Source organism: Haemaphysalis longicornis, unplaced genomic scaffold, assembly GCF_048455015.1.
Source record: "Haemaphysalis longicornis isolate Haplotype H1 unplaced genomic scaffold, Haemaphysalis longicornis Haplotype H1 scaffold_4, whole genome shotgun sequence".
NCBI classification, from domain to species: Eukaryota; Metazoa; Arthropoda; class Arachnida; order Ixodida; family Ixodidae; genus Haemaphysalis; species Haemaphysalis longicornis.
The window spans coordinates 111,569,721-111,595,044 of NW_027526361.1; the positions used below are offsets into that span (position 1 = coordinate 111,569,721).

The following is a 25,324-nucleotide window of genomic DNA, read 5'->3' on the forward strand; positions in this document are numbered from 1 at the left end:
TGTTCCTCCGCAAAAGTATACGCAGCAGATGTAAATTCCTGACCAGGAACCACCCAAGTCCCACCAGCAACATGGTGACAGCGCAAATAGATTTTAATTTTTTTTAATGTGTTCAAACACAGTTTTGACAACTGATCCATTGCTTTGAAGCAATATAAACCCAAAAAGCTTTAAAGAAGCCAGTGTTAACCCCAGTAGCTCACAAGCTCCCATACAACAAAAGCTGGCTGTAATGCTATAGGCATGAACAGCCTCAAGAAATGGGCGACATAAAACTGGAGGTGCCCACAGTGTGACCTATCCTGTTTGAATGGGCACGACGCTGGGTTGCAGCGGTCTGTGTGGCTCACTCCGCTCTGTAATGTATGACACGTGTTTTATGACCGTGGATGGGGATGGCAGCATATGATTACAAACAGTAAATGCACCCACATGTACGGCGATTTCTTGCCGCGCTGAAGAAAGCCGGGTCATTTCTATTGCCCGTAATCTTCAATTACGGTGGCCTCGGGTCCAAGAACATTACTTGCAGGCGATCACCTGCATCTAGACCCAAGAGACAACCCCTGCATTCACCTCAAAGTCGTGAACTCCAGGAATAACTCAGCACAGTGAACTGTTTCATAAAAAAGTCATTTGGAGCATAACGCACCCTTCTTGCACTCTTGTAACGCGCCCCAATTGCAACACAGACGTAAGCGTACTTGGAGAAATTTGAAATTAAATTTGACGCCCATTTTGACGCGGAACAAAATATAAAATATATGACACCACTTACATGCACAAGACATTTTGGGTGACGCTCGCAGTGGTGGAACCTTTTTTAGCTCACAATGTAATTAAAACTAAAGCGTCAGACATTGAAAGCAGATTTAAGTATAAGGTCTGATTGTACACTGCACGAAAATATTACGGCTACTGTTAGCTAAAAAATGTGCCTGTAAAAATAGCGGAAATGTGGTATTACTAAGACCGCCTTTCAGTTGAAGCTGGTTTTAGCATATACTGTGCCTCCGTTGATAGCAACGGTGCACTAGGTACTAAAAAATGCTAGTAAACTTTGGATTCCCCAGACTGACATACTTCTTCCCATCTGTTCTTCATCTCATACAGGATTAAGCGCAGGAACCTTACACTCTAAAAAGTAAAAAAAGTAGCCCTACAAATCCTCCTCAGCCCATCTACCTCCATGGTTACAAAATACGTTGGAACTAATTGCAGCTAATCCCGGCTAACTCAAACTACCGCTGTCGGTCATATTGTTAAGAAGCTGCAAATCACCCCAGGAGGCTAAAACTTCACTAGTCGCCTGGCATACTGCTGTGACCGTGCTATTAGTGCACACGTCAGTGATTGCTTACGTTTTGCTTAGGCAAAACACCTGGCTATTTCACGTTGAAACTGTGAAGTCAATAATAGGTCCCCGGACCCTCAGCACTGTTAATCTCGCCCTGATTACCGCATCTGTTTTGTGCGTGTTACAGGGCGTTGAGAAAAAATAAAGCAATCAATTGTTAATGCCATTTCTTGTTTTGCAAAGGAAGGGCGCAGACTCCGAGAAAAAAAATATTCACGAACTTGAAACAAGTTACGACGTCGAATGATTCTACTTCCGGTTTGCGGGCATTCCGTACTCAAGCCCCTGCAACATTCCCTATAGCGTTGCATGCACCTTGTAAATGGTGCGTACACACAAAGCACTAAATCTGATTCCGTCGATACAAACTCGGTATTCTGCCTACCATTCACTTCTCTACGGTAGTCAACTCAAGACAGCATAGCGCTAATGTGCTTAGAGAGTCACGCGCGCAGGAGGAAAGAAGCAAGGGGGAGGGGTTTTCGAGGTATACAAAGCTCCAGCCTAAATTTTGTCCTACGTAGAATTTCTCGTCGCTTCTCTGCTGCCAGCCGTCGCTGAACTCAGCGATGTCTTCGTTCAGGTCAGTCGCAACGGGCACTCCTTTTTTTTTGTGCGTTGTTTATATTCCACCGGCAAGCGCAAACAAGGAAAAAGGTGCGAGTTAATGTGATTTAGCAACACCTTTCCTTTATAATACGCCCTGACTGCATATCACTAGGTCACATGACTATGGTGACATTTCTAATGCATAGCATTCTTTGCCGAATATACCCCCAACGAGAAACGTGGAAGGCCGGGATTTGACGATTGATTATGGGGATTAACGCGGCGAAACTACGCAGGATATGAGGGGCACCATAGTGGAATGATTTTGATTACCTCGAACTACGCCGAAATCTCGAACACACGGGCATTGTTGCTTTTACCTTCCATCAGAATAGCGGCCACCGCGGCCGGGATCCACACCCACGTCCTTGGGGCTCGTGCCGTGTAATGAATGCCCTGCAGTTCCACAAAAATGATGATTTGGTGGAGGTAACTAAGGTAATCGTCATTATACGGCAACCGGAGATAACTGGTTCGAAAGAGTTTCGGAAATCCAAAAAGTAACAATTCGAAAAAAAAATATTTTTCACAAAATAGCCGTACAAAATAAAAAATCAAAACATCCCCCTCGCGAGGGGCACGATCAAATGCAGAGCATTTCCGCGGGGGGCGTGCCTGCAAGTCTAATGGATTACGTATTGGTTGTTGTTGTTGTAATTGTTGTCTTCCAGCGTAGACATTGTCGATGAAGTCGATAGTGAAACGTGAAACGTGCCGTGAACCCCCTGCCGCGGCTATTACGCAACGTGGAGAGGCTACGACGCAACGTGGCGTGGCTATGACGCAACACAATCCAACACAATCCACTTTAATCCAACCCAATCCAAATCCAATCCAAGCCAAGCCAAGCCAAGCCAATCTAATCCAATCCAATCCAATGCCCTTCGCGAGAGAGTGTTATAGCGCCGAAATCGCGCCACCACATGAACGCGAACCGAACGCGGCGAGACAGGGTGTTGCGAGCGGAGAGAAGGCGAGGAGGACGCGGGGGAGAGGGCGCACCTGTGGCCGACGGTTGAATGAGTCAAGGATATAAGGCGCGTGCGTAACCTTCCATTCTGTGTCGGCTCCGTGGAGCAGTCGGTAAAGTGCCGTGTACCTTGCGTTCCGCCCGCAGAGTCGTGGGATCGAAACCTGGCGCCGGGCATTATTTCTTTATATAGTGTAGGGTGCGGACTACGTAGTGATGCGGACTACGGACGCCAACGCGGGTGACATCGTGAGTTACTAAAATGCTCTGCATTTAAAAAATGCATCCCGGACACCTCCCCAAAAACCAAAGAATAAACGAAAAAACTGCGCGAAAGGGCATTCGAATTACGAATAAGAAATCGCGTAAATGGACCAACTTTGCAGTACGTCTTGCATCTTTGATAAAAGAAACATGATTAGCTAAATAACCGCAGTTTTTCTCTATAATGATATACACTTTCATCATTGGCGACAATGATTGATTGATTGTAGGGTTTAACGCGCCGACGCAACGCAGGCGATGAGGCGCGCCGTAGTGGAGGGCTCCGGATTAATTTTGACCACCTGGGGATCTTTAACGTGCGCCGAAATCTCGTGCACACGGGCGTTTTTGCTTTTCGCCTCCATCAGAAAAGCGGCCGCCGCGGCCGGGATTCACACCCACGTCCGTGGGCTCGTGCCGTGTAATCCCCTGCAGTTCCACAAACATGTTAATCGTCGTTATACGGCCAACGGAGATAACTGTTTCGAAAGAGTTTCGGAAATCCAAAAAGTGTAACAAATCGAAAAAATAATACTTTTCACAAAATGGCCGTACAAAATAAAAAATGCATCCTGGACACCTCCCCAAAAACCGAAGAATAAACGAAAAAACTGCGCGAAAGGGCATTCGAATTACGAATAAGAAATCGCGTAAACGGACCAACTTTGCAGCAGGTCTTGCAACTTTGAAAAAGAAACATGATTAGCTAAATAACCGCAGTTTTTCTCTATAATGGTATACATTTTCATCATTGGCGACAATGAACCAAAAGAATAAACGAATGCAAAGTACTTCGCTGGTCGTGGCCATATTTAGCTCTGAATAAATCACACCGTAGACAAGCAGCTCAAGAATACTGTGCATTAGTAGACAATTGTTTGAATTGCTGTAGATCGTTTTGCTGCCAGATCACATTGCTTGGACAGAGCGCACACGTGCTGGCGCACTTACACCTAACGCTCGTACGTTTACTGATAAACTGATCTGATACGGTGGCGTGAAAAAGCTTTGGAGGGCATTTCGTGCTGAACGGACTTGTTGTGCGCGACCTTCGAATGCTTTATGCAAACACAGCTCCAGGGAGCAAAAAAAAAAATCAGAGCCTCCTCTCATGTAGCGAACAAGATAGTTAATTGCGCCGCTTTCTCGTTCGTTCGAATTCGTTTTATTTAGAGGTCTAAATACCTTAGTCTAGTAGCGAATTGATTAAACGAATGCGTAATTGAAAGAACGTCTTAAAGAAAGGTACGCAAATTGAACAGTATCGACGAACTATCCTGAATAAGCAACTACAGGGGACCTATTTCTAAGAAATACGCGCATTCAAATTTCGCTATTTAAGCGTGTTTCAATTGTTGTTTTGCAGCTTTTTTACTGAAGGGTTCGTTTTTTGCAAGAGATATATAAGATACGCACTTTTTAATCTGTTAGCTATTGTTTGTATTTGTGATATTCTTGACTTTTCAAAATTACGCCGGAACAACTGCCCCAATTTACGCTATCATAGCGATTAAATGTGTGAGCTGCGTTAATTATGCGTTTTGTTTTTCCTTAGCGGGTGTGGATGTTTTTGTAGCATCCGCAAATGTACGATGCGAGTATCAACGCCGCCGTTGCTTGAGCTGGTGACCTGGCGGGCAGGCGTCTGTCATACGGTGCCAATGACGGAAGACAGGAGCGAGAACGACTCCTTCCAGCCGTGTCTGCCCGTGGCCCCAAAGCGTAAATTACAGTGAAAAAAAAAAGGGGGGGAAGCGAGCGAAGGGAACGCAGGCTTCAAAAGCCGGTGCCGAGTTGGACGGAGGCGGTAACAGTGCAACGAGGGGGGAAGAAGAAAGAAATGAAAGGAAGAAAGAAAAAAAGAAAGAAGTAAATGAAGGAAGGAAGGAAGGAAGGAAGGAAGGAAGGAAGGAAGGAAGGAAGGAAGGAATAAATATGTAAATAAATAAATAAATAAATAAATAAATAAATAAATAAATAAATAAATAAATAAATAAATAAATAAATAAATAAATAAATAAATAAATAAATAAATAAATAAATAAATAAATAAAGACAGGGAGGAAGAAAGAAAAAAGCGTACGAGAGGACTGAAAGAACAAAAGAAAAGCGAGTTTACATTAGGCGGAGGTGTCACAAAAAGTGACGAATGCGACGGGCTCCTGGTCTAGCAACAATCGCCGACGGGAGGAGGGGGGGATTTCAGAGTACGCCAGAAAAACCGCTAGCGATGGAAAGATAGGGGAATTGAAATAGAAAGAAAGGACTCCGGTGCATAAAAAGGAAGAAGAATAGGAAGCAAAAAAAAAAACACAAGGCGTGGCCATGCTAACTACAAAGTCAGTACGATGCACGGAAGCAGATGAGCGAACTTACGAAGAACGCACGCAATCTCGCACGGCATACTCCGATCGAGACCGTGTGCAAGAAGCTAAATGGAAATGGAAAGCAAGGGGTTCCATCACTCTTTTCACTGCTTAGGAGCCCAGCGTAAGCGACGGTCAAGATGTCCACATCCACCGTGCACGACTGATTCAGCGCCCGCTGCAACGTTACAGGTATCAAGCTCCGAAGATTCAAAACATTTCTAGAGCCGATGCAACGTTAAACGTCGATTTAAGGACAATGAATTCTAATACGAGTAAAGCACGAGGGATGGGTTGAGGTTTTTAGGGGTTTGTGATCTCACGTTGAAAAGACACAGGAACGAGTTGGTGTTGCCAGTGGTGCAGGATGCATTTCCGAACTAACGTGTTTGTGGTGAAAACTGACCATCGCGCATGTCCTGCAGGGATTTCCAGCGAGAGGGTAAACTGGTATTCTTTCAACGGCGCCCCACTGCACGTGTACCCTAAGCGGCCAGCTAAGTTGCCCGAACTTTATGTCATCGAAGAGCGCATAAAAGTGTGGCATGTCCCGTGTGGCCGTGGGATAATTCTTATAAACATGCAAGTTAATAACTTGTCCGTGAACGTCGAAACAATGCTACAGAGTTTCACCACGAGACCATTCTCGTTGGCATTCGTTTGTCGCCGTGCATTTCTTCCCGTCAATTCATCGCGTCATGTATTTCGTTTGGAGCACAAAACGTTTCACTGGCTATTAATTGCTCAGAGAACATCATGTCTTACACACGGAAGGAAATTTCGGATTGGGCCCTATGCAGCAGTTTAGTTCACACTGTCGATTTAAATTTAGCGGTACACAATACGGCTGCGGGCCGCCAGAGTTTGCTGCTCTCCGAAAGCCCGAAACTATCATCAGCATCGATTACGCCGCGAGCTCCGCCGCGTGGAGCCTCTGGCGCGTGGAGAGAACACGAACGCAAAGCATTCTTGAACGCAGGGTTACCTACGGTAAAGTTGGTGCGCCAGCGTTCCATCAGCTACCGAACGCTGACGTGTCGCTCAACGGAGGTGATTTCCCTTGCAGTTTCGACGCGTTCCTTCTGAACACTGAGGATAACCAGAGGCCCCTCGAGCGGACGCAGATTTTTCGTGGACGGCTCATAAGCGCGGCCGGTGCTCAACCGCGGAGGTAGCAGAACGATCGCCGGGCCTTGACGACCAGTGCGGTCACATCGAGCTACAACATCAACGCGAGGTGAGTTACTGCGATGGATGTACTTGTGATTAGTTTGAAGCTATTCCTAACAAGACAATAGACGGGAAACGAGACAGGACAAAGCTAAAAAGATGGCGGACGTTCTGACGGAGCCGCGATACCACCTCGTCTGGTAGCGGGCCATGCCCGCGTAGTTCCAAAGTTCTATGAACTTATTTAATCGTGGTTGCAGTTGCAGGTGTATGGAACTGTGAGGAATTGAGAGTTCGTAGCGCAGTGCCCGAGTCAGAGTACCAGCGTGTAGGTTTGCCGAAGCGAACTGCCCGTGCTGTGCTGGCGCACCAAGCACGTGCCGCCCGTGACTATTTTATCTTTGATGGCCGGCGCCAAGACGCCGGCTTCGAGCTCTGACGAAAGGGCGCTAAAGAGCCCCTCGCCCAGATTGGATGTCGAAGCGCACACGGCGGCGAGGCGAGGCAAGCGTGTGTGATTCGACATACCGCCTAGGCCAGGGACCCTGTAGCGCCCCTTCGTCAGAGTTTTCAGCCGGTGCCTTGCGCCGGACATCAAAGACGAGAAAAAAAAAAAAACCCGCCCGCATCTTCCCACGGGGGGAACTCGAGTAAATGCGTCGCAGAGTGGTGGGGGTATCGCGTGAATGTTGCGTAATTGGGTATGGTTTGGGAATGCCTAATTGTTATTTCGTCTTTATTATTCTTATTTATTGAATAAAGGAGAAGCGAAGGCAAGGAGTGTAAAGTTAAAGTCTGTCTTTATTGCTTGGTGCCGTCAAGCAAAGCGTCAAGTCAAGCGAAAGCCAAGCAAAGACGCCCTTGACTGAATTCCGAACGCGCGCTCCGCCGCTTATATACACACCGCCCGCGTTCGAGGGCGAGGAGTACGGGGGAGAGACGCGCATGCGCACACTTCCGTACACAAGCACGCGAACTTTCCACGCACCCACCACGCCGTTATCACGTGTACACACCCTGCCGCCGTTACTGTTGAGCGCGACGCAGCGCACGGGTAGCTACGGCGCATGCGCGCACAGACGCGCTCCCCCCCCCCGCACCGCCGCAGCTGTTGTTGAGAGCGACGGAGCGCACGGGGTACACGCGCTCCTCCCGCACCGCCGCACCTGTTGCTGAGAGCGAGGAGGGTACGGGGGAGAGACGCGCACCTGTGCCTCGACGCGACGCGCATACGCAGTGAGCCTGTGGACGGTGCCGACAACATCGACGAGTGACATCGCGAGCCTAAGTAATGCTACGCATTTAAAAAGTCACGGGCGGCACCAGATTGGTGCGCCAGCACAGCACGGGCAGTTCGCTTCTGGAAACGAGACAGAGTACCAGCGTGCAGGTTTCCGGAAGCGAAGTGCCCGTGCTGTACTGGCGCACCGAGCACGTTCGGCCCGTGACTTCATGTTAGGGCTCAGCCCATTGGCGGCCGTCTCTGGGCTGAGCCACGTTGGCGGCGTAACTGAGTGAGCCGACGAGTGAAAAAGAAAGCGAACGATGAAAGAAAGGAAAGGAGGAGGGTTGCGTGAAATGCGGAGGGTAGAGCGGTTCGCCGTGGCGGCGCGAGCGCTCTTGTAATGTGTGCTGTGGGGGAGTGGAGGGGCCAGTACGCTGTGCCTGCACGAGATTCTCGATGGCCAGATGCTCGGCATTCGCTTAAGCTTAATACAAACGCTGCTTCTGCCTGTGGATGCTGCCACGTGGCGGAGTACCAGGAAGTCCAACAGTAACGAAAGTTCCTGGTTGATAGCGCGGGTAGTGGAACGCGGGAAAAACCTGTAGCAAAGTTCCTCCCTGTTTATTCTTGGAGCAGCGAAAGGGGGGGGAAGAGCAATTAGAGGTGGGTGTGAGAAAGAACAGGAAGTTACGTGACGGAGACGGCGGAAGATTAGCAGTGAGCAGATGCGGGGACAAGTTTTTTTTTTTCTTTTATTTTGTAACGTGCATGGTCTAGAGCGGGGCTCGGCAACCGGAGGTCCGATGGCTGCAGGCAGCGCTCGGCATGACGTTAGAACCCATGTCCCCCGCTCCAACACTTCGTACTTCATATCGAAAGCGGACATTGCAGTTTTCACCTGAAAGAAGGTAAGACAGGTGCACGCAATGATTGCCTGCTTGCAGCAGGCAATTTTCTCCCTTTGCCTGCATGCAAGCCCCCCCCCCCCCCCCCCCCCTTCTCGCCTACTGCACCGGGTCCCGCACTGTCGGCTTCATGCGACCCGGCCCTCCTCCACGAAAGGTTGACCAATTTAATTTTTTAGTGAGATTTCCTTCTGGTGGTGTGTCGAGCCTTGTATAGCTTACCTCCTGCTTTACCCGGCATCTCCTACATTGTGGCGCTAGCAGAACAGCGCGTGCTGTAGGATGGGTTCAGAGAGGAGCGTCTGGGTGGTGAGGCATGAAAAGCGTCCGGCATGCTTACAACTGGAACTCCGGCCGCCTGAACTTGATTGCGCCTCGGGCGCGCGTTCTTCTGCACATTCGATATGTCGACGCCGGCGTCACTTGGTTCGTTTTCTTTTAAACACAGTCTTTCTTGGGCTTCTTAAACACGAAAGTTTCGGTCTTTATATACAGGGTGATCAAAGTTAAGTCGACAGTGTTTTTAAAAATTAGGCGTTTAATTTTACGTGAAGACCACCGCTACAGTGAGGTTAAGGGCCAAGGGGCAAACAGAATGAGGTGCTAATTATTGATGTCGGTAGCTTAATTAACTAAAAATGAATAATTAACTTTTTAGTGGCCGCTGTAAGCAGGCATGTTTGTATTGAGAAGTTAGAGGCAATCGTGTTTCCGTGCAGTTCCATTTGGAAGAATCCTTCTAGCGCACCCGTACTCCGAGATATCGAACTGCGAAGTTTAATTGCCGTTCGCATGATTACGCATGCTGGACAGTGACGACCGGCGCAAAGCTCCTCCTCTTTGTTCTGTTTTGATAGCGGTACCGAGTACTGCAGATTGCGATAACTCCAGCCAAGACTGGAAAGGTGCCAGTTATCACTTTTTTCTATGCCTCCACCCCGTTGTCGAATTAAACACCGTACACAGCAGGTGCGTCACAAAAGGGAGGAGCTTTGCGCCGGTCTTCACTGTCTTGCATGCGTAATCATGCGAACGGCAATTAAACTTCGCAGTTCGATATCTCGGAGTACGAATGCTCTAGAACAATTCTGCCAAATGGAACTGCACGGAAACACGATTGCCTCTAACTTTTCAATAAAAACATGCCTACTTACTGCAGCCGCTAAACAGTTAATTAATCAATTTTAGTTAATTAAGCCACCGATATCAATAGGTACCACCTCATTGTGTCCCCCCCTTGGCGCACAACCTCACTGTAGCGGTGGTCTTCCCGTACACCTAAGCGTCTAATTTTCAAAATACCTGTCTACTTAACTTTGATCACCCTGTATAGGCAAGGCCATTCCAAATTGCTCAAGCATCTGGCGCTAGTTACTTATGTTCCCGTCAGGAAATCTCAGGCACATTTGGGAGGAAATGTCAACACGCAACCCGTTGTCTCATCGTTATTTTAAAGGGGCCCTGAAAGGCGTTTTGAGCACACTAAATGAACTAGCGCAATCGTTAGATTGGGTCGTCAACGTCATCTGTGCCAAGTATTACTCTTTTACGCGCAGCGGAAAGCTCACACTTTTGTTGCAAAGTTTGTCGCTTTTTTCTCACCCTTTCCTTCGTGTTTTTGGACGCCGCCATCTTCACATGTCTACATCATCGATTCCCAGATGTTCGTCATGAGCTAGACATCCTGCTATTGGGCGGCTTTTTCACGCACTTCCGGCAAAGAGATGAGTCGTCTGCTCAGCGTCGGCTCGCCGGCTGATCTGCCGGCGGAGTGCCGGAGTGCTTGGGCATTTTACGACAAACGAAACAAGTGTAAACAAACGTTTAACCGTTTGTATTAAATGCAGCACGGCCATAACACGACATGGATATTCCCTTACCTGAGTACGTTCCGTAAAGAAAGCGTTGAAGCCCCGTGGCACTTCTTTCGTGCAATCGCAGAGAACGCCCTGAGCCGAATGCCCGGGTTTGACGCATACATTTTATTCTATTTCAAAACAATCCAGAGATGGGTTTCGAACGAACACAACGTCACAACATGCGTTGCAAGTCTGAACCGCGATTGAAAGACGATGGGTTGCCCCCTCCTGCCCGTCGTAACTTCGGCACTCACCTCGCGCGCGGTTTGCGGGGACGAACAGCAAGTCACTTAACTCCGGCGCACAAGCCGAGATGGCTTTTAGCCACGCACACTGCACATACCCCATGCGAAGTTGAGTCGTACGTCGCTCGAGAAAGATAACCCAGACCATGGGAAGCACTATCCACCCGCAGAAGCACAACGTCGCATTTCATCGCGAAACAAAGACGTCCACAACACACACACACCATCGCCTCCTGTAATGTCAAACGCATCTCGCACTTCCCAATGGGAGTGAGTGGTACGCCTGCAGTGCCCACACGTCGCGAGGTGGGGTCCCGAGCTGAACCGGGAACACGCAACTGTAACTGAGTTCTACAGTGGTTTGTGCCTTGTTGTCAAGGCAACCGATGTTTGAGATTCTCAAAGAAGTGGCGCTCGCTCCAGCGGTAGAAAGCTCAGAGCCTCGGTGGAGCATGCTTTGCCAACGTTGCCGCTCTCCACCACGCGTCGCCCCAAGCTGAACTGGTCATATGATTGAAGGGTTTTGTGCACGGGTTCTGTATCGATTTAAAATGTCTTTTTCACATGCCGCCGGCAGGAATTACGACCGCCGCAAAATAAGACCCGGCACCAGCGGGGCCACATCTGATACGGCACTTTTTGGATAAACAGTGTCGGTGCATCAAAGGGAACGAGCGCACGATCTTCCCCGTACGGCTGCGAGTTCGCCGCCGATAAAAAGTCACGTGCCACCGATAGCAACTGCACCAACGAACACCGCGAAAGGGCAAGGCCAGGCCGCCGCACACATGCGGCCAGATTTTTCGTTCGGTTTTCCAGCCTTGAGCGAAGTGCGGGATTCATGGTGTCAACAAAGCTTGCCCGTAGCAGACGACGTAGCAGCGCAATAGCGGAAGTACGTCACCGCTGCGGAGCGCAGCATCATGGGAGGCAATGCTCGCGCGCCGTCGACAGCGGAGAGTAAGTCGAAAGGGGGAGGAAACGCAGAGCGACGATAATGCGCGGTTTTTGATTTACGATTTCTCAGCTAATACTCATCGCTTTAACAAAATTCTTGCGGGAGGAGATTGCAAATACATTGCTTTATTTGATTACATGTACATCCATGCATCGGCGGAAGGAATTTCAGGACCCCTTTAAATAAGAATATATGTTGGGTTGGTTTTTGCGATAGTAAAACAAAAGTCGTTCAAAAATTTAAAAGGGCGCAGAAGCGCTCCAGCTAGTGTGAAGTAAGAGGCAGAAAAAGAACAGAGCTTCCGCTCGTGCGGTTTCAGTCAGAAAATAATCGAAAGATAAAAATAAAGAGGCTCGCTGTACCAGGAGAAGTGCAGCGAGCATTGCGAAGGCGGGGAAATTGAATTGCGTTGACCGAACCTGCGTCTGATTCATACGGAGAGGAGCGAGAGAAGGAGGGGGAGGGAAAGGGGTGGTAACGGAGAGCGGCACATGTTACGTGGTCGGTGCAACAGACGACCATAATCTTTCTACGGCATTTGCAGGGAATCAAGCAGAAAATCGGCCATTTTTGTGTGCGTGTGTGAGAATACAACGTCCTTCGTGCACCATGGAAAAGCAGCGTGCCGTCTTGTGTACGAAATATATCACGGTCACCCAGAAAAATGTTCAACGTTATTTTTACATCAGATAATTTTCAAATATTTCGAAACAAGCTAGATGGAATATTCTCGGAAAAACAATCTGCATGGACGCTCCAAAAATAGTCACCGTTTATTTTCTATTTATTTCTTGGCAATTTTTGGTAAAGGAATGTACTCGAAGGGAAGGAGTCAGTGTTTGTCTTACGTATGTTATTTTCCCGAACAGTTCTATTATGCGAATTAGCAACCATTGCTGCGAAATTCCATGTACAAGAGCATCCAGTTGCGCTTCAATATTGTTGGTTAATTTTGCATAGCATGACCTTGCGAATATTTTTAGCAGAGTAAAAGTGAACCATACACAACAAAGTCCTGTAAAAAACTTTCACAGTCGCACAGAAAAATATTCAGCGGTGATTTTAAGATCGTAATTTTGTGGCCACTTTAGGTCGAGTGAATGTAAAACCATAGTTGTAACATGCGTGTTGTAAATGGCTCAATACGCTACTCATCACCAGCCTGAACATTGACTCCCTGACAATTATACCTTCGGCAAATATGAGCTTTTCAAAGGAAAAAATGAGCGCATTGTCTTTTTTTACGTTTTAAGGAAACTATTTCATTTTATTACAGTGTAAGCATTACTTCGGATACTCAGTCCCCCTCACTAACATTTGAGTCCATCGTGCAGCGTGGGCCACCGCTCTGTGTCCCCAGTAGGTCGTGTCCTGTTACGGTGAAGTGGTTTGTGATCGATAACTTCATGAATGACATGCCTTCAACGTCAACTCGGGTCCTTTTCCCCGCGTCTGAAATCCACTTTGCGCTGTTTGCTTAGAAAAGGGTACAAAGAATAGGATAGAAAAGGATTGCTTAGACACAAACTTGTTCCCCAACCTTTTCTCCGAAAGTGGGGAAGGATGTTTAGAATCGGGGGTGCGTAGAATTGCGAACATACGGTACTCGGACTACCGGTTTTTTGTATGTACGCTCAGTGCCTCGCAAATATTGGAAAAAGCAAAAAAGTTTTCTGCAAGAATCTAGAAGTGTATTTGCCTGGTGACCGAATTGGAGGTCATGTTTCTAAATTCCTAATTACTTGAATCACAAGCTCACTTTTTTCTTTGTAATCGTATAGTGTTCCAAATAACAAAGAAAACAGAAAAGCCAAACATCTGGGCTTAAAGGGTTTTAACAAACACAATGTTTGTTTTGGATGTACTATTGTCTTCATATATAAAGGTAAGCCAGGAGTCACAAAAGGCAAGGCTAGAAAAGGGGCTGTATTTGACGTCTTCTCTCCTGAAATCGCAAGTTGCAGTAGCGTGAAATAAAAAATCAGTAGCCCCTCCGCATCATGACGATGATGGTTGGAACAAGATTTCTGCGTGCGAAGATAAAATGGCGTAGCCCCAAAGTCAAAGCCGCTGCAATCAGTCCAACAATCAACGATGAAAATGCAAGCTGCCTGCTAGTCAAAGTTTAAACTAACACGACAGCCAATAAATCCCTCCTGGAAACCTGTGCCCCCCCCCCCCTCCCTCTTGTCGTTGTTAGAGCTTTGTCGTCGCCCAAAGTCCAAACCGACAAAGTCCAACGCCGAAAATCAGTTAAACACACCCAGAGTCCAAAGCCGACGCCCGCGCAGGGAACCCAAATAAAATGCTGAGTGATCCGATGGGCGCAATCGTACTGACGTTGGCTTTATAACGCGTGGTACAAATTTTGCGTTCCGACCACGGAAACCGTTCTTCCGTTCCATTATTATCATCACCATCATCATCCTCATCATCATGTGCCCCTCTTTTGAATAAAGTTCTCTTTCCTGTAGTGTGTTCTCCCGTAACTACACCGCCATCAGTGGGGCTTAGAAAGCTTCGCTTTGAAAGAGGGTGACACAAACATGCTTCCCTTTTGAACAACTTCATTGTTGACTACCGTTTGAAGTTCACTACCTTTTAACGTAACTTTATCCTACCCATCAAGGTGAGAGCCGTTCCAACGACTCAGTGTAACCAGGACCTTATATTTTTTTTTTTTTTTTTGACGGCACCGAAATTCGAGCTTCTAGGACATGCTGGGAACAGTCTACTAGTGCGCCATTCTTAAATGGAAACTGGGGCACAAAGCCTGCCAGCTACAAGGACTTCGCTATGCCTGTAGCTTATCAGTACTGCAACAAAAATTAATGGCAACAAACGGTTACCAACAATGTTCAACTGTAGAAGTAATGGCACGTGTGGCTTGGTTTTGTGTACTAGGAATTAAGTTGAAAATGTGTCGTGCCTATGAGCACGTTTACACGCACGGTTCTGTAGTGTGCCGAGTTCTCGATCGGACGGAACTTCCGCCGTAACTTCACTTTGGTGTTCCCCACAAACAGTGACAGGCTTCAACGTAACGTTTTATTTTAATGCAGAAACCACGCTCCGACAAGGGCGCGAAGGTCTGATTCAAGCAGAAATGCAAAGGCGGACGGCCTCAAATTACCGTAACTGCGCGCGCCATCTTGGATTGCAAAGAGCGACGGAAAGCATGGAGGTGAGGCATTTTCTATTTCCAATTCGCGACCGTGAAAAGTCCTGTTCTATGTACGGAAATCCTGCACTCCATGTTAATTCCGTTCATCGCACAAAAAAAGCCGGCTTGTGTGTTCCAATAATGCTAACCCTTTTTGACAGATGTCCAGGACTGTACGCAGCACTGATCTCGATATTCCTTCCTCGAAATCTTTTTGTTTGATAGTCGATGTGCGTTAGTGTCTCCGAAGTGATGTTTTGTGTGACGCCGCGAGTGACTGGGAACCTGTCAAGGTTTTCAATGGAGAAAGGTGTAGTGATGGCTTCAAATACTTGTGAAAAAAAAACTGGGTTTTTGCAAGATCTTGGCGGTGGCGAAGTGGCTGCCGATATGTGTCCAAAAAAAGTATTCAGACAATTTAGGGTTAATATTAGGAGCGATTTTATTTCTGGTTTTTAAAATACTGGGGTGGAACTTTAAGACACTGAGAGTTCACACACAACATTTGTTTTAAAAGCGTTCTGGTTTTCAGAATTCAGACGCCGGCTGAAGTTTTGATGTCCACTCCCTTTAATTCTTCCCCACATAAGTACCATTATATAGGTGGCTGAAAAATTAACTCGATCAACGCTGTCACCAAGATTGTCGAGCTGGAGGTCTTAATAAGTAATACATCATCCATGGGCTTAAAGACCCAATTTAGAATAGTGCCCATCGCGCTTAGACCGCTTGTTCTGTTTGGACTTACACCGTTTTTTTTTCAACATATTTCAAAAGGAAGCACGAAGGCAAGATTAAACTATTACGGAAGGTCTCAAATACGCTGATCATCTGCCTGGTAGTAGCAATATTCTGCGAAAACCACGGGCATGATATTATAGTTGTAATACTGTTTCTATATTTTTTTATTTGGATGTGCGTCAGGTAAACTTACAATAACCTTCCGAAACATGACGTACCTCATTAAATATTGCTTGTATCCGTCCATGTTTTCTCGCTCACGCAACGAATTTTGCCATGAAACATCAAGCCCGAGCTTGTAGCCAAAAGGTATGCATACCCTGGTAAAACACCCACTGAAAACAGGGAATTTGACAGCGAAACGAAGTCTTGTTCCAACCTGTAACACTTTAGTGTGGCTCTAATGTTTCAAGCTAACGTATGATGAATGTGCATGTTGTGTTCGCAAGCAAAATATATTTAGGAATTTGGCTTAAGAGAACAAACGCCGATTCCACGCCAAGTTGAACAAGTGAGCTGATTTGGCGTACTATTATATCACAGTTAAACAAATTTTGGCATGTTTGATGTTATTATTACATACAACTCGGCTTACGAAATGCAAGACTGTCAAAACTGAAGTGTCAGGTGCCAAGCACGAACGTAACCTGTGGGAAATTCCGTTACTTCGTTTGTTCAGTGTTGGACCTACTGGGTTTTACAAGCAGATTTTGCCTGCCTTTCATGTTACGCGAAATTGAGAGGTCGATAAGGAGTGACACTCGTTAACAGGTATTTCCTGCACAGGCAATATACAATACTTAAAGAGGCTCCCATATCTTCTGCTATTCAGGTTCGCATTACTGATCTTTGCCTTTTTTCCGCAACTGTTATGTGCTCCGGTAGGATAGAGTTAAAAGACGTTGAAACACCAGTTTGTTATGCCACTAGTATAAAGGAATCAGTACGGTTACACAGAACCGAATACCAGAAAAAGATCCTGTTGAAGCAAGTCGAAATGTGCCCTCAATATGGATAGAATTCTCAACCATGGCTTGTTGCCGACATGACGAGGTTTAATTCCTGCCTCTGAGGCGTGTAGAATTGAAGGAGACTCATTATGGCCGCATAACTGCGTTGAGTAGTGGGTATAGAGACCAGGAATATCACGCTCCTTTCTTCGATAAAACATAGCTCCTGTATTCGGAAAAGAAGCCCAGCGTCGAATATTAATGGATAGTCGAAGAATGTTCAGTATTGTGGTTGCCCGAAACATCAGAAATATGTTTTACACAGCTGGCATTCGCTTCTTCGCTTCGGTGCATGAAGAAATTCGGGCTGTGGCTCTGAATGTAAGGCTTCAAGGCTCTCGTAAATTGTTTTGAAGTTCACTCCTGTATTCTGGTTCCTCACTTTAATTGGGTTTCTTGCATGAAACATCGCATAGAACCTGAGGTAGCGAAATGCTTCCGTTGGAGAACACGCGTGAACACGCCTCACCGAATTGCGCTCCTCTCTGGTATGTACAGGCGCAGCTCACCAAAACCCCATGCGTCGTCTCGAGCGCCCACGGACGATACCGAGGAAAGAGTCACCCTGAAGGGAGCAATGTGCCTGCAAAAGCGAACGAACAATCGAGCCTGTGGGTCCCTGCAAAGAGCAGGTGGTACGACTCCGATGAGGACGAGACAACTCCTACGCCAAGTGAAGATTTGCCTCGAGCAGCGTTTTCAGGTAATGTGCTTCTCGTGCAAAGGGCAGGAGATTGTGTGAAGTGTTTCACAGTACTTGATATGCTCTTATGTGCCTTCAGGTTCTGATCATGCCACATTTTCTGCTTTGGTAGTAATTCTTGCACTGCAACGCTTTTAACCGGGGAGCTGTTTAAGGTTGTCCGTGGTCTGGTGGTATCAGCCACACAAAAAAATACAAAAAGCTTCGTTTCTTGCAATGGGTGAACCGCCGCCGTTAGGATATTGTAACAGAGAAACTGGCTTTCGCGCCTGCTCGAGTGTGAGCACAAAGGGCATATGTGTTTCTGCACCTTACTTAACCATTTTCACTGGTTCCCACACACTTTTTCGAGCGCCGTTTTATCGAACTCCGTTTTATGGAAAAATTGCTCCCTCTATCGAACGCCGTCTTATCGAATGCCGCTTTATCAAAACGCCTACATACATTTGATCGAAAGTGTGGTTTTTCTGCTTTCGCTGGGGTTTTCGGTGCTTACTTTGTTTCACTGGCCATTGCACTAACCTAATCTGCAGATCATTCATTCGGCATTTTGTCTGCTGTGCTTACAAGAACCTGCCTTTATATGCCGAAGCCTCTTTCCCGGCTTCTCGTTGTTACAGATCACCTTTTTTATTTTTTTATAATTTTTTGCCCTCATTGATAGCTGTCCAGCCTGTATGTTTCAATGTTTTACATTGTAAAATTTGCCAATGATATTACCAACCCCAACCCCGTGCGCAATATCCTTAGGTGGACATCATTGTGTTTAGACTATTGCCAAATACATACCTTGCACCACCATTCACCACCACGTGAGATCCGGAGTCTTGTCCTCCCCCGATATTTGTAGGCAGGTGGTTCGCACGTGATTACTATTTTGACCATGTGGTCGCCTTTTCTCGTCTTGGAGAAATATCCTTCATTGATTTTGGGGTTTAATGCGCCGACACTACACAGGGGAGGAGACGCACCGTAGTGAAGAGCTCCAGATTAATAACGTGCGCCGAAACCTCGAACCCACGGGCGTTTTCGCTTTTCGCCTCCATAAGAAAAGCGGCCGCCGCGGCTGGAAATTGTGGACAAATATCCTGCGAAGTACTATGAAACAATCAGTTCTATATGAATGGGCCTGGGCGGGGAATTGGGGTGGTGGGGTGTTCGTACTGTGAAAGTCAAGCCTCCGTCAAAGGCGGTGAGGCCAGGAACTCTGATAGCGCTCTGCGCTCTACCACGGATTTCCCCAGGCGTATACTGCGTGACCAAAGCTAGGCCTTTGCAGAAATCTTTGCCCAGACGGAACTAGGGCCCCCCACCTGGCACCATCTTAGTTCGCTCCTCCTGCACCAAAAACGTGTTGAAAATAGTGGAATGAGTGGAGCCAAAAGCAAGTTTGAAGAAACAAGGTTGCAAGAATAGGAGGGGAGCCGGCTGTCTCTGAAAGCGCAGTTTTCACAAAGATAAACTGAGGGTACCGCTAGAAAAAAAAACGCAGGTGTCCTGAGTCAAAAAAAGAATGAAACAGAAAAAAATGAAAGCATTGGGGCTCAAAACCCGTGACATGCTGATGTCCAGAAATGGAGAGGGAGATGAAAACGAAGCAACCTGCAGTATTGTAGCAACTTCATTTTAAAAATCAAGGCGTTGAAAACAGTAGTACGAGACTTGTTAACCTCTCAACAATTAAACTGCATGCCGATAAAGAATTAGGAATTGAGAAATCGGAGAACGCTTTTGCTAGCGTCTCAGTCGTATTTGACTCGCAAGCGCCATACGTACAACATATGCGACAAAAGTATGCGAAATTATATTCTGTGACGACACAAAAGCTGAGTGCATAAAAAGAAGGATATCACGGCATCCTTGCTGTGATATGCTTCTGGTCCTCCCTCGGATCCGCAGCATATCGCGGTGCCGCAATGTGCTGCGGATCAGCGGCAGGACAATAAAAATCAGATTCGTTATAGCAGTTCCACTTGCGCAATGGACCGAACAAAAATGTGTGGAGCCACATTTTGCGCTCCCCAAAAATATGAAAAGCACTACTGAAACAAGTCAGCTACTATAAGCACTACACATGTTGGTAAATAATAAGGAACCGCTGTGGAACAATGATGACTATAAGGATAAGATTTTTATGGCGCAATGCCACCAAGGTCAAAAAGCTCCAAAAGTAGTTTTGTGAGAATAGTGTAGAAGTATGTATTTATTTATTTATTTACTATCAATCGCCAAAGCATTCTTAAGAGTGGTTTACACTCCTCCTTTCTGCCCTCTCTCCGGCACAGCTTGCCCCGGCTTTTATAATGGGACCTGTGGAGGCTGCTTTGTGTGTTTCTACTTCCCAAAGCAATACTTTACTAATCCCCTCGAACGATTTCGCCATCATCCACATTTTGACCTTCATATGACTGCATCCGGGCCACACCCTCTTGCAGTGCATCATGTGACTCACCACGCCCGCTTTTAGCGCAACGCACGCGGCCCTATACCAGGAGGTGGTCTCTTAGCCTTCAACGCAGCGTCCGGGCAAATTTCGCTTCTGGCGCCATATTCTGCCCTCGTGACCCTGGCGAAACATTACTGTATTATTTTTGCCATAGCAGCGCCGCCTCCATGTTAGTATAGAAGGCGTTATAATTGTAATGGCAACAATGCGAGGGGGCGAAGCTGGCGTGGGGGAGAGGTGATGCTCTCGCCCTCTCAGGCCGGTTGGATTCTGCCTCCCCCCTCTTCCCCCCTATTCCTACCCGGCAACCGCTGTTCCGCTGCTTCTACCGGGCCAGATCCGCTGCGACCAGCGCGCAGCCAACGCTGCCAAGCGTACGGCACTTGCGTAGTAACGAGTCCTGGGGTTGCCACCTGACGGGTGTTGGACCGGAACGACCGGTTTTAAATGCGAATGCATTTCTTAGTCGAGCCATGTCAGGCGCCGTGCGGCGTCCACGCGCCCGCAGGTGTTATCTCTCCGCTCTCACCCCCTCTCACATAGCAACAGCTGCAAGCGCGCGCGCTCCTCCACTCCCCTAGCAACCGGAGCAGGTGGTGCGGGCGGATCAGCGGCGAGTGAGTGGAGAGGAGGAGCGCGCTCGGGCGTGTGAGGGCGCTCGCATCGCGGGAGCTCGCCGGAGCTCCCGCGTGTGTGGGAGAGTGTAGGCGAGGGTAGGCGCGGTGCTTCGGTGCTTCTCCACTCGACGCTCGCCCCACTCTCCCGTCCGCTCGGTCGCAAGTATATATAAATGGAATGTCTGCCGGCAACGGTACCTCGAGCAAGAAGTGTAATGCAATCTAGTTCGAGCATTACACTATTCCGCGCACTCTCGCGCAAAAGAAATGCATTCGCATTTCCTCACGATTCGCTTCAGGGAGGTGGGGGGAATTTTTTTAGACAGCGGGCCGGTTGCTGGTCTGTAGCTAAAACCGGCCGACATTGGACGGTGTTTTTGCAATCATGCCGATGTTATCTCCTTTGGCTTTTCGTAAGCGTAAATACAGCAACTACGACGTTAAATATTGTGGAGAAGCACGCGAGAATACGCGGCCGAGCGCGATTCCTCAGATGGAAGGGGACGAAAGGGAGGAACGACCCAATGAAATGCCGCGGGAGCGGTCAGCGTGTGCGGTTATTTTTCTGTGCAGCACATTGTAAGCAATAACCAAAATCTCAATCACTTTCAGTATAAACGTTATGTTATTTCTCTGTAGGAAAACGCTACAATAAATGGCCTTGCATGTCAAACAAAAAACGTGGCGTTGTTTTTTTAACACAAATTCATCCTTCTATATAATTTCCTTGCTCGCTGCTTTTGCATACAAAAGCTTCCGGTGACCCAAGCAAAAGGACAGAGAAGACTCCAGTTGGCCGGCCTCAAACCTCTCCAGAGCGTCTTCTACCCACCGTCGAGGCTGCCCGTAGCGAGACCTCGGTGAAAAGTTTGAAGACAAAGAGCGTTGCACCCAAGGCGGTAAGTCGTCTTTTCCGCGCTACCTGCCCGCTTTAGTGAGCGTGCTCAGTTTAGAGCAACGTAATCCTATCTTAGACAACTGTAGTTAAGTTCGAATGTTTTAAAAGTGCGCTTCAAAATTACTCCCTTTTTTCTACAATCTAGTTCTGGCCAGCTCTATTCTCATTATTTTTTAGCATCCCTCATTTCTCGTTGTGTAACGCTAATGGATGCCTTTGTCTACAAAATTAGTTCGCTTTACAGCCATAAAGGGAAATGCCTGTTAACACAATTTCTAAAGGAAGAATTAGAGGCAGATCTTAACGCATTACAGAGGACGTGCTTGCCACCAAGATATGGGTGAAACTGTTTGGCAACTATAAAGATTACGGCTGCTCGACGATTTGCTGTTGTAGATGCGACGGGATCTCATTCACTTGCCTTGTCCCTCCATACGGCGTTGTCGTTGTCCGTCCACACCACTCCCCCATTCTCCTCGCCGCGCGAGCTGCGCTCTCCGCCACCCACCCACTCTCGCGAGGGGCATTGGATTGGATTGGATTTGGATAGGATTGGATTAAAGTGGATTGTGTTGCGTCATAGCCGCGGCAGGGGGTTTACGGCACGTTTCACACGATGGGAGAATCAACCTAACGGAAACAACAACGGAACCCCCTATGCGTCGCATCTACACAGGGGTTCCCGCGAGGGGAGGTGGGAGTTTTTTTTTACAGGTTATTCTTTTGTAAACCTTCAATACTGATTGTGGGTAAATTGTTAGAATTAAAAATCTCAAGCTTTACAGAACACTCACACAACACATGCGTGACAATGTATTTGCCTACATGTAAAAGGCAATTAGAATATTTGGGCTGGACATCGGACAGAGTACTGTTCAAGGCACAGGATAAGGAGAATGATTCACAGTTCAACAATTAGGTGGCATCGTAATTGGCCGTGAGAGTGGCCGGCGCCAATGGTGAAACATGTGCACATCGGAGGATTTTCGGGTAACATAGCTGATGGGACTAAGATCAGCACGCGTATATGGTAGGCCTGCATTGCACGTGGTTTTAGGGTGTATACGAAATAGCTTGGGGCTCGAACAGGCTAGCTGGCAGAGTGAGACCTGTTCAATCTGGTACGAAGTAGTCCTGAAGATTGAAGTAAACTCTGAGAGGAGGCCCTGGCAATTGGGAACGCTGAAGCGGCAACCAAAACTCGGCGAAGTGCCGCAGGTTCAACCTGGAACGTTGCGACCAAGCGCTGAGAAGCTCTGCACCGGGTTACTGGCGACAGCTGGTGAGGAGCAGGAACCATCTGGCCCACAGGGAAGAAAACTTGCAACTCGAAACTGTACCACACCACTGTGCCTGATTCTGGTATTTTTAACATTTCTTTTGTTTTGCTCAAGTGGTTCTCTGTTGCCAGCGTGGAGCATCTTATCTCTCCTTTGATGCAGTTTGAACGTTGCTAGACGCATTGCTCAGCTACACAATGTTCATTCGATGTTCATTCTGCTAGTTTGGCAGAGCATTCATTCTATGCACGGTAAGGATGTGGGGCTCGCAGTTACTCTTAGCCGGTGGTACTCTCGTATCCTATTGCGCTCATCATTGCATGTTCCCTTTCCCTACGTTTACCTTTCTGTGTCAGAACTAAATCTGATGGCATTGGGCAGCCGCTGTTGTTCTCCCTGCATATGCGGTTTTAGAGTGAAGGTTCTTCAGTAGAGCTTCTTAAACAGTGCTTAATTCACCATTGTAAAACACGCTTCTACGTTGAAAGCGTCAATATTACAGTTATTTCAACGCGTGGCCACAAGGGAAACGAATAGTTCTCTTCGGCTGTTTATTACAGTAAGCATAATACCCGAGATATTAAATTACGCGGGTTACACCGCACTGTCCAGGTAAAGACATACATACATTCGACAGATTCAATTCGGTTCGCATTTATAAGAGAAGCCTATTCTGGTACTGCATTGCCCGGGTTGCAGCTCAAGGGGTGATAGGTGAATAAACGGTGAACCGGATTGAGTGCTGACCGTTGCAGTTAACACGCCTTGTTTTTCATTCCCAGAGCTGTCCACGGTTCCCTCCAAACTCGCTGAAAGGGGCAACCTTGATCCAAATAACCCAACTTCCGAGTCCGAATGTTCCGCAATGCCACGCCCCCTTTCACGGCCCCGTCAAGCGTCCTCCGCCGCCATTGCCGTGGACGTCGAGGAGGAAGGAGGTTCTAATCCAAAGGGCCCTGAAAGGTGAGGCCATGCCTTTGCACACTGCTTGAATATTTTTATGAGGAACTGTTTTTCTACCGGCACTCGAGTTCCATCTTGCGTAAATCTAGGCCATGATTCATCACTACTCAACCCTTTTACACAACATTAACGAAAGAAATGTAGGAAGCTCACACTATTGCGTAAAACGTGAAGGCAGCGACGCTGTACGCAACCTACACGAGTATCACAGCGGTTTAAGTTCGCGATTGCAGCCGATTTGCTTCTTCGCTGACGCAACGGTTTTTTTACTCCATTTTTGTTGATATAATGGTGAAGACGAAGCGAATCGTAGTAGCAAAATAGAGGAACGGAATGCGCACAATTAACTTAGGCGCCCGCAGGTGCAACGTGTACACTATCACGTGTTCTGTGTCGACCAGGTGGAGTCATTTCTTACCCCACAGTCACAGCCGAGTGAGTAAGCCATTTGACTCTTGGGTGCTAAGTCACGGGCGTAGGCGAGTGGTTAAGACTCTGTTGATGTACCGACACACATTCGACTGCTCCTGTTGCCGGTGATTTTCGTTTTTATAATGTTATACTAAGCTTTCTAAAACAACGGAATTCACGAACTGATAAACAGCTAAGCTGTTCAAATACAATTACGGTTACTATAGCCTTTATGAAGCGGCGAATGGAGAGATGACAGAGTCTAAATGAGTGCCTTTGGTATTTGCAGGCAGAGGCGTATTGGTTGCTACCATCATGGAGATTTGCGCGCCATCTTGCACACCTTGCTGCAGAATGGCGAGTTAGGCTAGTTGGCAAATTTGCATGTCGAAGTCTTCGAGAAGCGCAACACTTAAAACGTGACACAAACAGAACAGGATGACGGCTTACTCTCAATTTAAGTTTAGCCAGGAAATACCGAACAACATACAACCTACTGTTATCTATATTCAGAGCCGTTTGCTGAACTAAAAACTCTTTTTAATTATCTCATTTCTTTACATCGGTGGCTCGCGTGGCCCGTCGGGGAGCGCTATTCTGGCTCTCTGACGCGGCGGTGTGCGGGCGCGGCTTCCGCTCGCCTGCTCATGTTACGCGATCGCACCTTGAGCCGATCGCTGGCGTCATCCAGAGGAAGCGCGATGTACACTCACGGGGACCAGACCACGCATGCGTCATAAGAAAAGACGGGAACGATAAAAAACAAACGAAAACAAATTGAACTCAAGGCGTGCGAATCACAATCTGCTGATATAGGCAATGTCTTTGGCGTCTTGCGAGAGAGAGGCCTGACTGACACAATTGTCACCACTGGGATCTTAACAGTTATGTTATAAATATATTACCAGCAATGCCTATGTATTTAAGTAAACTAAATTAAGGTCGTTTCACTCAATTAGAAAGCTGTCGGAAGTACAGAGCATTGATTCGCCATTATGTTCTGTAGCGTCGTTATCCGTTAACTACTACCATACAATGCAATTCAAATTTCCCGTCGTCGCAGTGCTGACGGGACCATTACCTGAAACTGCGCCAACGGGAGTTCCGTTCTTTTTCAGGGTCCATCTCTGGGCTGAGCCGCGTCACCGTCGTAACCGAGTGAAC

The 25,324-nt window shown here is 47.4% G+C and overlaps 2 long non-coding RNA genes across 2 annotated transcripts; both read left to right on the forward strand.

Moving 5' to 3' along the window:
* Positions 1–5,683: 5,683 nt before the first annotated feature.
* On the forward strand, positions 5,684–15,113 carry LOC144180495 (uncharacterized). Its single transcript, XR_013324440.1, has 3 exons — positions 5,684–5,758; positions 6,633–6,803; positions 14,991–15,113. It is a non-coding gene; the product is annotated as an uncharacterized LOC144180495 (long non-coding RNA).
* A 2,236-nt stretch (positions 15,114–17,349) lies between these two features.
* Positions 17,350–23,744, forward strand: LOC144180496 (uncharacterized). Its single transcript, XR_013324441.1, has 3 exons — positions 17,350–17,545; positions 21,362–21,507; positions 23,569–23,744. It is a non-coding gene; the product is annotated as an uncharacterized LOC144180496 (long non-coding RNA).
* Positions 23,745–25,324: the final 1,580 nt, after the last annotated feature.